This window comes from Phyllobates terribilis, unplaced genomic scaffold (assembly GCF_046119375.1).
Source record: "Phyllobates terribilis strain yellow unplaced genomic scaffold, ASM4611937v1 Scaffold_1__5_contigs__length_1240528914, whole genome shotgun sequence".
NCBI lineage: Eukaryota > Metazoa > Chordata > Amphibia > Anura > Dendrobatidae > Phyllobates > Phyllobates terribilis.
In genome coordinates this window covers 108998713-109009436 of record NW_027362761.1, presented here as the reverse complement: position 1 = coordinate 109009436, position 10724 = coordinate 108998713, and the positions used below count along the sequence as shown (strand labels likewise).

At 49.7% G+C, this 10724-nt stretch overlaps 1 pseudogene; it reads right to left on the bottom strand.

The window, feature by feature from the left end:
- Positions 1-932: 932 nt before the first annotated feature.
- Positions 933-10724, bottom strand: part of LOC141156870 (cingulin-like) — a 29707-nt pseudogene continuing 19915 nt past the window's right edge.

Sequence of the window (10724 nt, the reverse complement as noted above, 5' to 3'; positions counted from 1 at the left end):
TTTGATGCCTGTTCTGAAGCCCAGAACCCCTTTGGGCCAGGGTGGAGTTACCTGAATTTGATGTGGACCATCACTATGTATGTAATGGTGGCATGAGATCAGTGGCCCAGCATCATTCAACCCCTGAAAAGCACCAGTTACTTATTCAAATCTGTGAAAATTCGTTCTAATGCCCAGAATACATTTGGGCCAGGATGGAGTGACCTGAATTTGATGCGGGCCATCACTATGTATGTAATGGTGGCATAAGATCAGTGGCCCAACGCCATTTAACCCCTGAAAAACACCAGTTACTTATTCAAATCTGTGAAAATTGGCTATTTACCCACTTTGATGCCTGTTCTGATGCCCAGAACCCCTTTGGGCCAGGATGGAGTGACCTGAATTTGATGTGGACCATCACTATGTAATGGTGGCGTGAGATCAGTGGCCCAGCATCATTTAACCCTGAAAACACCCTTACTTATTCAAATCTGTGAAAATTGGCTATTTACCCACTTTGATGCCTGTCCTGATCCCAGAACCCTTTTGGGCCAGGATAGAATGACATGAATTTGATGCGGGCCATCACTATGTAATGGTGTCATGAGATCAGTGGCCCAGCATCATTTAACCCCTGAAAAACACCAGTTACTTATTCAAATCTGTTAAAATTTGCTATTTGTCCACTTTGATACCCATTCTGATGTCCAGAACCCCTTTAGGCCAGAATACAGTGACCTGAATTTGATGTGCGGCATCCTGATCTAGGTGTCTGCAGTGTGAGATCAGTGACCCAAAGTCATGTAACCCTTTCCATAACGTCCTTCAGTGCCAACTTTGATGCCCATTTTTGTGCCAGTGTTATAAATTTTGTAGCTGCTTTTAAACATATTCACATCCCGGCACCTCGCTGCATTGTATTTTATTATTGCAATTTTTTATTTTTGTCGTTAAACCTATAAAAAACAGAAAAAAATAAATTGCCTAATAAGAAACCAACTTCAACATCGTGCACTCGTGTGTGTAAGGCTATGTGCACAGGGTGCGTTTTTGGTGCATTTTCATGGCGTTTTTTCCGCGCGGAAATGGGCCAAAAACGCTAGGTAATCCGTGTGCCAGTTAATGCAATGACAATCCTGAAGTGCTGTGCACATGATCAGGGATTTTCCTGTCAGGATTTTATTGCGTTTATATCTGCAGCATGTCAATTCTTTATGCGTTTATGCAGTGTTTTTCACCCATTGACTTCAATCGAGTCAGTCAAATCCGCAGCTAAAAAGCAGGTCTAAAAATATTTGTTAATTTGCTGCGTATTTGACTGACTCAATTCAAGTCAATGAGTCAAAAATGCGGCAAAAACGCACAAAGAATTGCCCACGGCAGACTAGTCCTCCCATCACCCTAATGCCGCTCCCACTGGCAATAGCAGGAGCAGGCGCACCTGAGGGGAGAAGTAGTCTCCTCAGCCGGCATCTGTGCACAGTGTAAAAAAAAACTAAAATAAATTGCTATTAAAATAAAACACCTTATGCTCACCTATCCACTGTAATCCTGATGTCCCATGGCGATCCAATCACCCGGCAGCACGCTATACACTGACAGGAGCGAGATCACTCCCGACAGTGTATAGCGCTGCTGGGAATGACGTCACTGGAGTTCATCAGCTGAGAGCTCCGGTGCCCTCACTTACGGCACCGCTGCGTGAGAATTTTCCAACGCAACATTGATGTAGTAAGTGAGGTCACCGGAGCTCTCAGCTATACACTGATAGGGGAGTGATTACACTCTTGTCAGTGTATACATTGCTGTCCTATACAACAGTCACATCAGTGATTGCTGATGTGACTGCTGTATAAGTGACCCATATCTTCGTGGGACACTCTGGATTATGTCATCACGGCGGACAGGTGAGGGATATGGTTGTTTTTTATTTTTGGTTTCTTACAGGAGACGAGGGCATCGTGAGATTAGGCGTTAGGTGAGTATACAGTGTTTTTTATTTTTAAATAAATTATTAAAACGGTGTGGAATTTTATTTAACATAAAAGACTCTTAGCATCAAAGACTTGGCCCTATCTTGGATCTCCTCATACTTAACAGACAGGACATTCAGTGTCTCCCACTCACACACCACCTCCTCATCTCGCCCCCTATCTGTCGGTGTACCCCAAGGTTCAGTCCTAGGACCCCTGCTCTTCTCCATCTACAACTTTGGCCTGGGACAGCTCATAGAGTCCCATGGCTTTCAGTATCACCTCTATGCTGAGGCTGACGCGTCCCCTGGGCCGTGGGGTACTCGGCTGCCGGGCCCCTGGTTGCTTGGGGGATATCACGGTGGCTGGCCCGGTCCGTGACCCAGGGCAGGCAGTAAAAAGGGAAACTATTTAAAGGGATTATAAGTGTTCATGACGCCACCTGTGGAATGTGGCTAAGGGGAGCCGCAGCTGCGGAGCAGTCCTCTGGAGCTGGTGATACGGCAGCAGGGATGGTGTGGCTCTCCACAGGTAGAGCTAGCTCCAGGGCAGCGTGGGGTGTAATGGATGGTGGTGCAGGGGAGAGACGGCAGGACGGTCCCGGAGGAAAGACGGACACTCACACGGGGGTAAGCTTCAGTACCTTTACTGGTGATGCTGCAGGCACGGTCCAGGGTACTCCAGGCGAAGGGCGCACTTTTGGACTCTCCCCAGTGAGCGGGTATAGGGCCTCCTGATCCGTGGCTTACTCTCTGAGCTTCTGACCTGCCTGGAGTTAGGCCTAGCTTGGTGACTGTCTCTCTTTGCACCTGCTGACCTGGTGGTAGGGCCTTCTCTTTGGAGATCACTCTCCCTGGACGCTGGGGCCTCCGTGACTCCTAGCCCTGGTACTGTAATCAGCATTTGGTGAACCTGGGACCTGTAGCTCTCCAGGGGTTCCGTTGGTTCCTACTGGGTATGAAGAGTCCCTGTAGGAGCGGACCCGGTGTCCGGTGTATATATCGGGGTGAGCCTGGTATGCTCCTCTACCCCCTCGCTACTTCTTCCTTCTCTTGCCTTCGGCCACACTCAGGCCCTCACTAGGCTTTCACTTGTGCTGTAGGCCTTGGCTCGCCTAAGCACGGCAGCCAGCGTGCTGCCTCTTTGCTGCTCTCTGAGCGTCAGCACGCTCTCTGCTCAACTCTGAGCTGTGTCCCTCTCTGAACACTAAACACAAACTGAGCTGCCTGGCTCCACCCTCCCTATATATGTCCCTAACAGGGCTCCCTCTGCTGGTCTGAGGTGGTAGGGTGGAGGTGTGTGAATGTGTGAGGGCCTCTTGTGGAGAAGTCCATCCATGCACCCTTCTGGGTTCTGTGGCACCAATGCGCAGCAGGGCGCCACATCCCCCCCTAGTAAAACACAGTGCTCATGGACTGAAGCATTTTTCTCAAAACAGGTTAACAATAACATTTCTTCCCTTTATGGGAGGCACTTTTCTTAAACGTTACAGGTAACACTATAATACAATATTAATAGAGTTACAGCAAGTCCCGTAACCTGGTGTCCATTTCACCGATGGAGGAACATGAGGGACCCGCCTGAAAACCCTCAAAGTAGGCCCTGGGCGTGGCTACAGGGCATAGGTGATCCAGGTATTGGACCACGTCTTCTGCTACGCCAAATGGGTTTTTGTTCCGTGGTCACTTAAGGGGCACTCTAGGGAGTGCAACTATGTACAGGAACAGTTTTTGGGCTGCTCACAGTCCTCAGTCTACGAGTCCTTTATATATACCCTTACGGGTAACTAAATAAACACATATATCTCAGTTTATACAATAAACAATAAGCAATACCCTACTGGGTAACTATTTATACTGCAGGTATTTTTCTATTTACTCCCTATACCTGACAGGGGTCTGGCCTTTTGTGCTACGCGATGACCTACGTAGTACGAGGACGCGTGTAGTGTCCATGCTTGTGCTATTTTCCGCTCTATGTGTTGGTGGACTGCAAGACTGCCTTAACCTCTCTATGGGACTGGCAAGTACACTGGTTACTGGGCCTACTGGCTCTGCTTCCACCGGTGATCCTTCTTCCGGGGATTCTTCCTGAGCAGGCTCTTCCGGGGCACTTACAGGTCTTACTTGCAGTGGAGAGTCTTCTGACTGTTGGTAGAAGTGTAGCACAGGTATTATTACCGCTCCATCCAGTTGAGGCCAATCTGCCGGGAAATCTCCTAAGACAGTATGGAGTACTTTTTCTTTGGGCTCCTCCGGTACGGTGAGAGGCACTTCCTCCTGGGGCTTCAGCGGACTTGGGCACAACTTCAGATGGTCTCTTGATACCGTTGCAGTTGTTCTTCCTCCGTCTTTGCTAATTAGACAGGTTTTCCTATTGTCGAATCTGGAGTTCAACACAGTGTAAGGTTCCCTTTCTCACTGGTCGTTAAGCTTGTGGCTTCTCCTTTTTCGTTTCAGCACAACTTCTCCAGGTGTCAAGGGTTCGGCTGGTGCACTCTTGTTGTACTGTGCTTCCTGCTTATCTCTCACCTTACTTAGACTGTCTTCGACACAGGCCTGTACTCTCTTGTACTGCTCCTGTCGGGTCACATCCCAGTCTTCAGTGGACATATCTGCTTCTGGCTCTACCACTCCAAGCTCCAGGTCCATGGACAACTTTCCGGGTCTTGCTCTCATGAGGTACCCTGGAGTACAATTGGTGGAACTCACAGGTATGTGATTGTACAGATCTACCAGGTCAGGTAGTTTGTCTGGCCACTGGTTTCTTTCTTCTAGAGGTAAGGTCTTCAACAGGTCGATGACTATGTTATTCATCTTTTCACATAACCCATTGGTTTGGGGGTGGTACGGTGTAGTCCGGATCTTCTTACACCCGTACAGATGGCAAAACTCTTTGAACAGCTCGGCTTCAAAGGCAGGGCCTTGATCAGTCAGCACCTTTTCTGGGTATCCATGGGGCCTGCAGAAGTATGCTTGAAACGTCCTTGCTGTTTCTGCCGTCAGATCCTTGACGGGGGCTACCACCAGGAACCGGGAGTAGTGATCCACCATGGTCAGGGCATACGAGTAGCCTGACCTGCTAGGTGACAGCTTGACGTGGCCCAGAGCGACGATCTCCAGGGGCTGGGTTGTCTTGATGGACTGCAGGGGTGCCTTCTGGCTGCTGTAGTCTTTTCTTCTGAGGCTACAGGGTCCACAATCCCGGCACCACCTCTCTATGGAACTCCACATTCCAACCCAATAAAAGCGATTCTTCAGTAGGGTTTCCAGCTTCTTCCAGCCAAAGTGCCCTGCTTGATCGTGGTAGGCCTCCAATACCATCTGGATGTCAGTCCTGGGCACTACGATCTGCCATACCATCTCATGGGTCCTAGGGTTGACATACCTTCGGCACAGCTTCTCTCTAGAGATGAACAGCTGGCTTCTTTCATTCCACAGTTGCTTGGCTTGTGGAGAAGCGTCCTTCTCCAGGGAGGAACCTTCCTGGGTTATCAGTTCTTTGATACAGCTGACAACCGGGTCTTTGTCCTGCGTCTCCTTCCAACTATGATGAGGTAACGGGTTTAGTGTCTTACCACGATACTTCCTGGAGGTGCGCTGCTCGTGGACCATCCCATTTCTGTGGAAGGCAGGTAGCTCAATCTCCTCCAGGTCATCCACTTCTTCTTCAGTGTCCGACTGGTGAGGCATTCTGGATAGGGCATCGGCGTTGGCGTTCTTGTGGCCTGCCCGGTACTTGATGGTGAACTGATAGTTTCACAGCCGGGCCATCCAATGCTGTTCCATGGCTCCCAACTTGGCTGTCTCTAGATGTGTCAAGGGGTTGTTGTCAGTGTAAGCCGTGAACTTACTGGAGGCCAAGTAGTGCTTGAATCGTTCAGTGATGGCCCAGACCAAGGCCAGGAGCTCCAACTTGAAGGAGCTACAGTTTTCTGGATTTCTCTCGGTCGGACGAAGCTTCCTGCTAGCATAGGCGATCACCTTCTCTTTGCCATACTGCTTCTGACTCAACACAGCTCCCAATCCCTCGTTGCTGGCATCAGTGTACAGCAGGAAAGGTTGGCTGTAGTCAGGGTAGGCCAGGATTTCTTCGCCGGTCAGGATCTCCTTCATCACTGCAAAGGACTCAGCCTGCTCTTTACCCCACTGGAAGGGGGGGTTCTTGCCTCTGTCGGACTGTCCTACCAGGAGATCTTGCAAAGGCGCTGCCTTCTTGGTGTAGTCCTTCACAAATCTCCGGTAATACCCGACCAGTCACAGGTACCTTCTTGAGATTCTTCGGCTCCGGCCATTTCTGGATGGCAGTGACCTTCTCCGGGTCTGGTGCTACTCCTTCTGGACCGACGATGTGCCCCAGGTACTGAACCTTCCGTTTGAGCAGGTGGCACTTGGAAGGCTTCAATTTCATCCCATACCGGGACAACGACTCAAATACCTCCGCCAGGTGCTTCAAATGGTCCTCATACGTCTTGGAGTACACTATCACGTCATCCAGGTATAGCAGCACGGTCTCGAAGTTACGGTGTCCCAAACAGCACTCCATCAATCTCTGGAATGTTCCAGGGGCGTTGCAGAGTCCGAACGGCATACTGTTGAACTCGCAGAGTCCCATCGGGGTAGTGAAGGCCGTCTTCTCCCTGTCCTCCTCAGCAACTGCTACTTGCCAGTACCCACTAGTGAGGTCAAGGGTAGAGAAGTAATTTGCAGACTTTAATGCAGCCAGGGATTCCTCTATACGGGGCAAAGGGTATGCATCTTTATGTGTTATGCGATTTACCTGTCTGTAATCTACACACATCCTCATGCTTCCATCCTTTTTCCTGACCAGGACCAGGGGAGCTGCCCAGGGGCTACAGCTATCTCTTATTACCCCTGCCTTCTTCATGTCATGCAGCATTTCTTTCGCTTTCTGGTAGTGTGGTGGTGGTATGGGCCTGTAACGTTCTTTGATGGGTGGATGGTCACCTGTGGGGATATGGTGTTGTACCCCTTTAATCCTCCCAAAATCAAGTGAGTGTTTGCTGAATACTCCCTCGTATTCCTGAACCACCCTGTGTACACCCTGTTTCTGATGGACAGGAGTGGCGTCAGTCCCAACATCAAGCTGTTGACACCAATCCCCCACCTGGGTTTCCGAGTCGTTATCCTCCACTCTGTCTGGTGAGGTTAAGGACTCCACTGTGTGGATAGCGTTGTTATTTACAGTGTACAATCTGGCAACAGTGCCATATCGTGGTAATTTGACTTCATCCTCTCCATAGTTTAGGAGGCGTACGGGCACCCTCCCATTGCGTACATCAACCACCCCTCTGGCAGTTAAGAGTGTAGGTCTGTGCTCCGAAATAATGGGCTCTACTACCGCCTGGTAGTTCTGTCCTCTTAGACCTATTGCTGCTCTACACTAAATCAGCATTTCACTCATCATGGGAATCACAATGGGTATCGGGTCTGTCACCCGTACATTACTAATTTCACCACATGACAGCTTTACCTGTTGCTGGTACATAAGGGCTCGGATCTCTTTCTGGAGCACCCTCCTCTGCCCTGGCTTGGCAGTGTCAGCCATCTGTTGAAGCAAGAATAACACTTATCCCAAACAGTTACCAACAACATTAGTACCAAGTATCATGTACAAGTCTGTATCATCAGGATTAGTCTCTACTACAATTAGTCCCTGGTCCTTCAGTTCCACTCTTCCCATCTTTACTGCCACATCCTTAACCCCGACTAGGTTAAGGGGAAGGCCATTGGAGGCATACACGGAAAGGTTTGGAGCTGGCAGGTGAAGTTCGTCTATGGACCAGAACCTTTTGTAGAGGACATCGGGCATGATGGTGTCAAGGGTGTGTCGCCACGAAGATCGTCGCGATTACACAGCCTGACTTCTCGCAGCTGAGTTTTTGGTGCTTGGTGTTTTTCGGCAGGGAGGGAGTTAATTCTCTCTCTCTGTGCTAGACGAGGCCCAGCCTTGCCCAGCTGCAGTTAATTCTGCAGTATTGGGACTCCTTCAAATACCTGCCGTTCTGATAGGGTAGTTGTCGGTGAAAGCTTTTCATGCAGACTATCAGAGGGATACGTGGTATTGTGGCGTTAGGAGTGAAGTGTACTCGGTGTGGTTTTTTCCCTTCCTTGCTTTATTCTTTATCCCCTTACCCGTTGGTGTTCCCTCCGTTGTGGTGGTGTAAGTTTTTGTATGCAAGGTGGTTTTTGGTTTGCCCCTTGTACTGTCTCGTTCGTCTTGTACTGTGTTTGGCATATACGGTCCTGTCCCCAATTGTTGTGATCGGGGTCCTTCTCAGGACTAGATTACTAAGGTTCAGGGATTCTCAGGAGGTAGGTTTACGCTGGGGGCCTGGACCTCTGTACCATCAACAGTACCTCCAGGTAGAGGGATTAGGCAGGGCCTCAGTGTAGGGTCAGCATAGGCTCCTGACCTCCTGAACGCCGAGACAGCGTGACATTTTCACCGACCCACTAAAAGATTCTCTCCAGCCACCATGGATCCAGTAGCCAATATAGCTCGGCAGTTGCAGAGTTTGTCCTTGGAGCTGGCGGACGTTAAGTCCAAGGTTTTGTATCCCCTGGAGCAAGCCGGATCAGAACCCAAAGTAGCTCTCCCTGACAGATTCACGGGGGGGACGGGACAAGTTTTTTGTTTTCCGGGAGGCATGTAAGTTGTACTTTCGGCTGCGGCCTCGGTCATCTGGGAGTGAAGAACAAAGGGTGGGAATAGTCATCTCGCTCCTTCAAAGGGATCCCCAATCTTGGGCGTTCTCTCTTCCCCCGGGCTCTCCGGACAGTGGATGGGTTTTTCTCTGCTCTGGGTCTTGTATATGATGACCCGGATCGGATCTCCCTTGCTGAATCTAAGTTACGTAGGATCCAGCAGGGAGATCGTCCAGCGGAGGAATTCTGTTTAGAGTTCCGTAGGTGGGCCACGGACACCCAGTGGAATGACCCGGCTCTTCGGAGCCAGTTTTGTCAAGGTTTAACTGACAAATTAAAGGATATGTTGGCACAGTATGACTCTCCCGCGTCGCTGGAAGCCGCTATGGCCCTTGCTATTCGCATTGACAGACGGCTTCGGGAGAGGTGCGGGATAACTCCACCCCCTGTGATGACTCCACCTTCTACAAGGGTCCCTTATATGGAGGTTCCCCTGGTCAGTCCAGAGGAGCCTATGCAGTTAGGAGGGACATCCTTTCGGGGGAGGGGACCGGCGGTGCGCCACAAGACAGGAAGGTGTTTCTTCTGCGGGAGAAAGGGACATTTTATTGTGGGGTGTCCTTCCCGTCCTTCGCAGAGCAAAGAGTCGTCAGAAAACTATTGATCCCAGGTTGTGTGGTGGATGGCAATCTGGGAGTAGGTATTTCGTCCCTAGGTTCGTCTCAGTTTCTTGTACCGGCGGAGGTGGTGGTGGGTACGAGAACTGAGAGGTTATCTGTTCTTCTGGATAGTGGGGCCGGGGCTAATCTGGTGGACACTCGGTTTGCTCGGGTTCAAGGTATGCGATTGAGTGTGTTGGCTAAACCCATCCCCATATTCTCGATCGACGCCAGGCCTCTCGGTCAGGGAAGTTTTTCGCAAGCGGTGCATAACATAAATCTTCAGGTGGGGGCGATACATAAAGAACTGTTGTCTTGTTACGTGTTGGAGGGTCTTCCCACTCCTATTGTGTTGGGCCTTCCTTGGTTAACTAAGCATAACCCGGTTATTAATTGGCAATCTAGAGAGATAAGCCAATGGAGTGAATTCTGTAAAAAAAACTGCATGAATATGGTCATCGGTACGGTCGCTCCTAGGGTCTTACCCCCATTTCTGGCTGACTTTGAGGATGTGTTCTCGGAAAGAGGGTGTCAGGAACTACCTCCTCATCGCGTGTATGACTGTTCGGTAAAACTGCTTCCTGGGGTCAAGTTACCTAAATCTAGGTTGTATAATTTGTCTGGTCCGGAGAGGCAGGCCATGAAGGATTATATTTCAGAGAGTCTAGCTAAGGGGCATATTAGACCTTCATCTTCCCCGGTGGCCGCGGGGTTCTTCTTTGTGAAGAAGAAAGATGGTGGCCTACGCCATTGCCTGGATTTCCGTGAACTTAATCGGATTACGGTCCCTTCAATCAGATCGTGGGCGCCAAATGGTTCTCTAAATTGGATCTCAGGGGGGCGTACAATCTGATTAGGTGAAGGAGGGGGATGAGTGGAAGATGCTTTTAACACTCCGGAGGGACATTATGAGAACCTTGTCATGCCATTTGGTCTGACTAATGCCCCGGCGGTGTTCCAACACTTTGTTAATGACATTTTTCGCTGCCTGGTGGGTCAGTTTGTTGTTATTTATCTGGATGACATCTTAATTTACTCGCCTGATCTTGTGTCTCATCAGGAGCATGTTAGGCAGGTGTTACAGATCTTGCGGGATAATAAACAGTACGCCAAGTGGGAAAAGTGTGTGTTCGCCATTCAGGAACTTCAGTTACTAGGCTTCCTGGTGTCAGCGTCTGGTTTTCGTATGGACCCTGGGAAAGTGTGGGCAGTTCTTGAGTGGGATCTGCCAGAGAATCTTAAGGCACTACAACGTTTTCTGGGGTTTGCTAATTATTACCGGAAATTCATTCGTAATTTCTCGTCCATGGTTAAACCTCTCACAGACATGACAAAAAAAGGGATGGATTTTTCTAGGTGGTCTGACAAGGCTTGTCAAGCTTTCTCCTCCTTGAAAAAATGTTTTGCCTCGGCACCCATACTCATTCAACCTGATGCGTCAC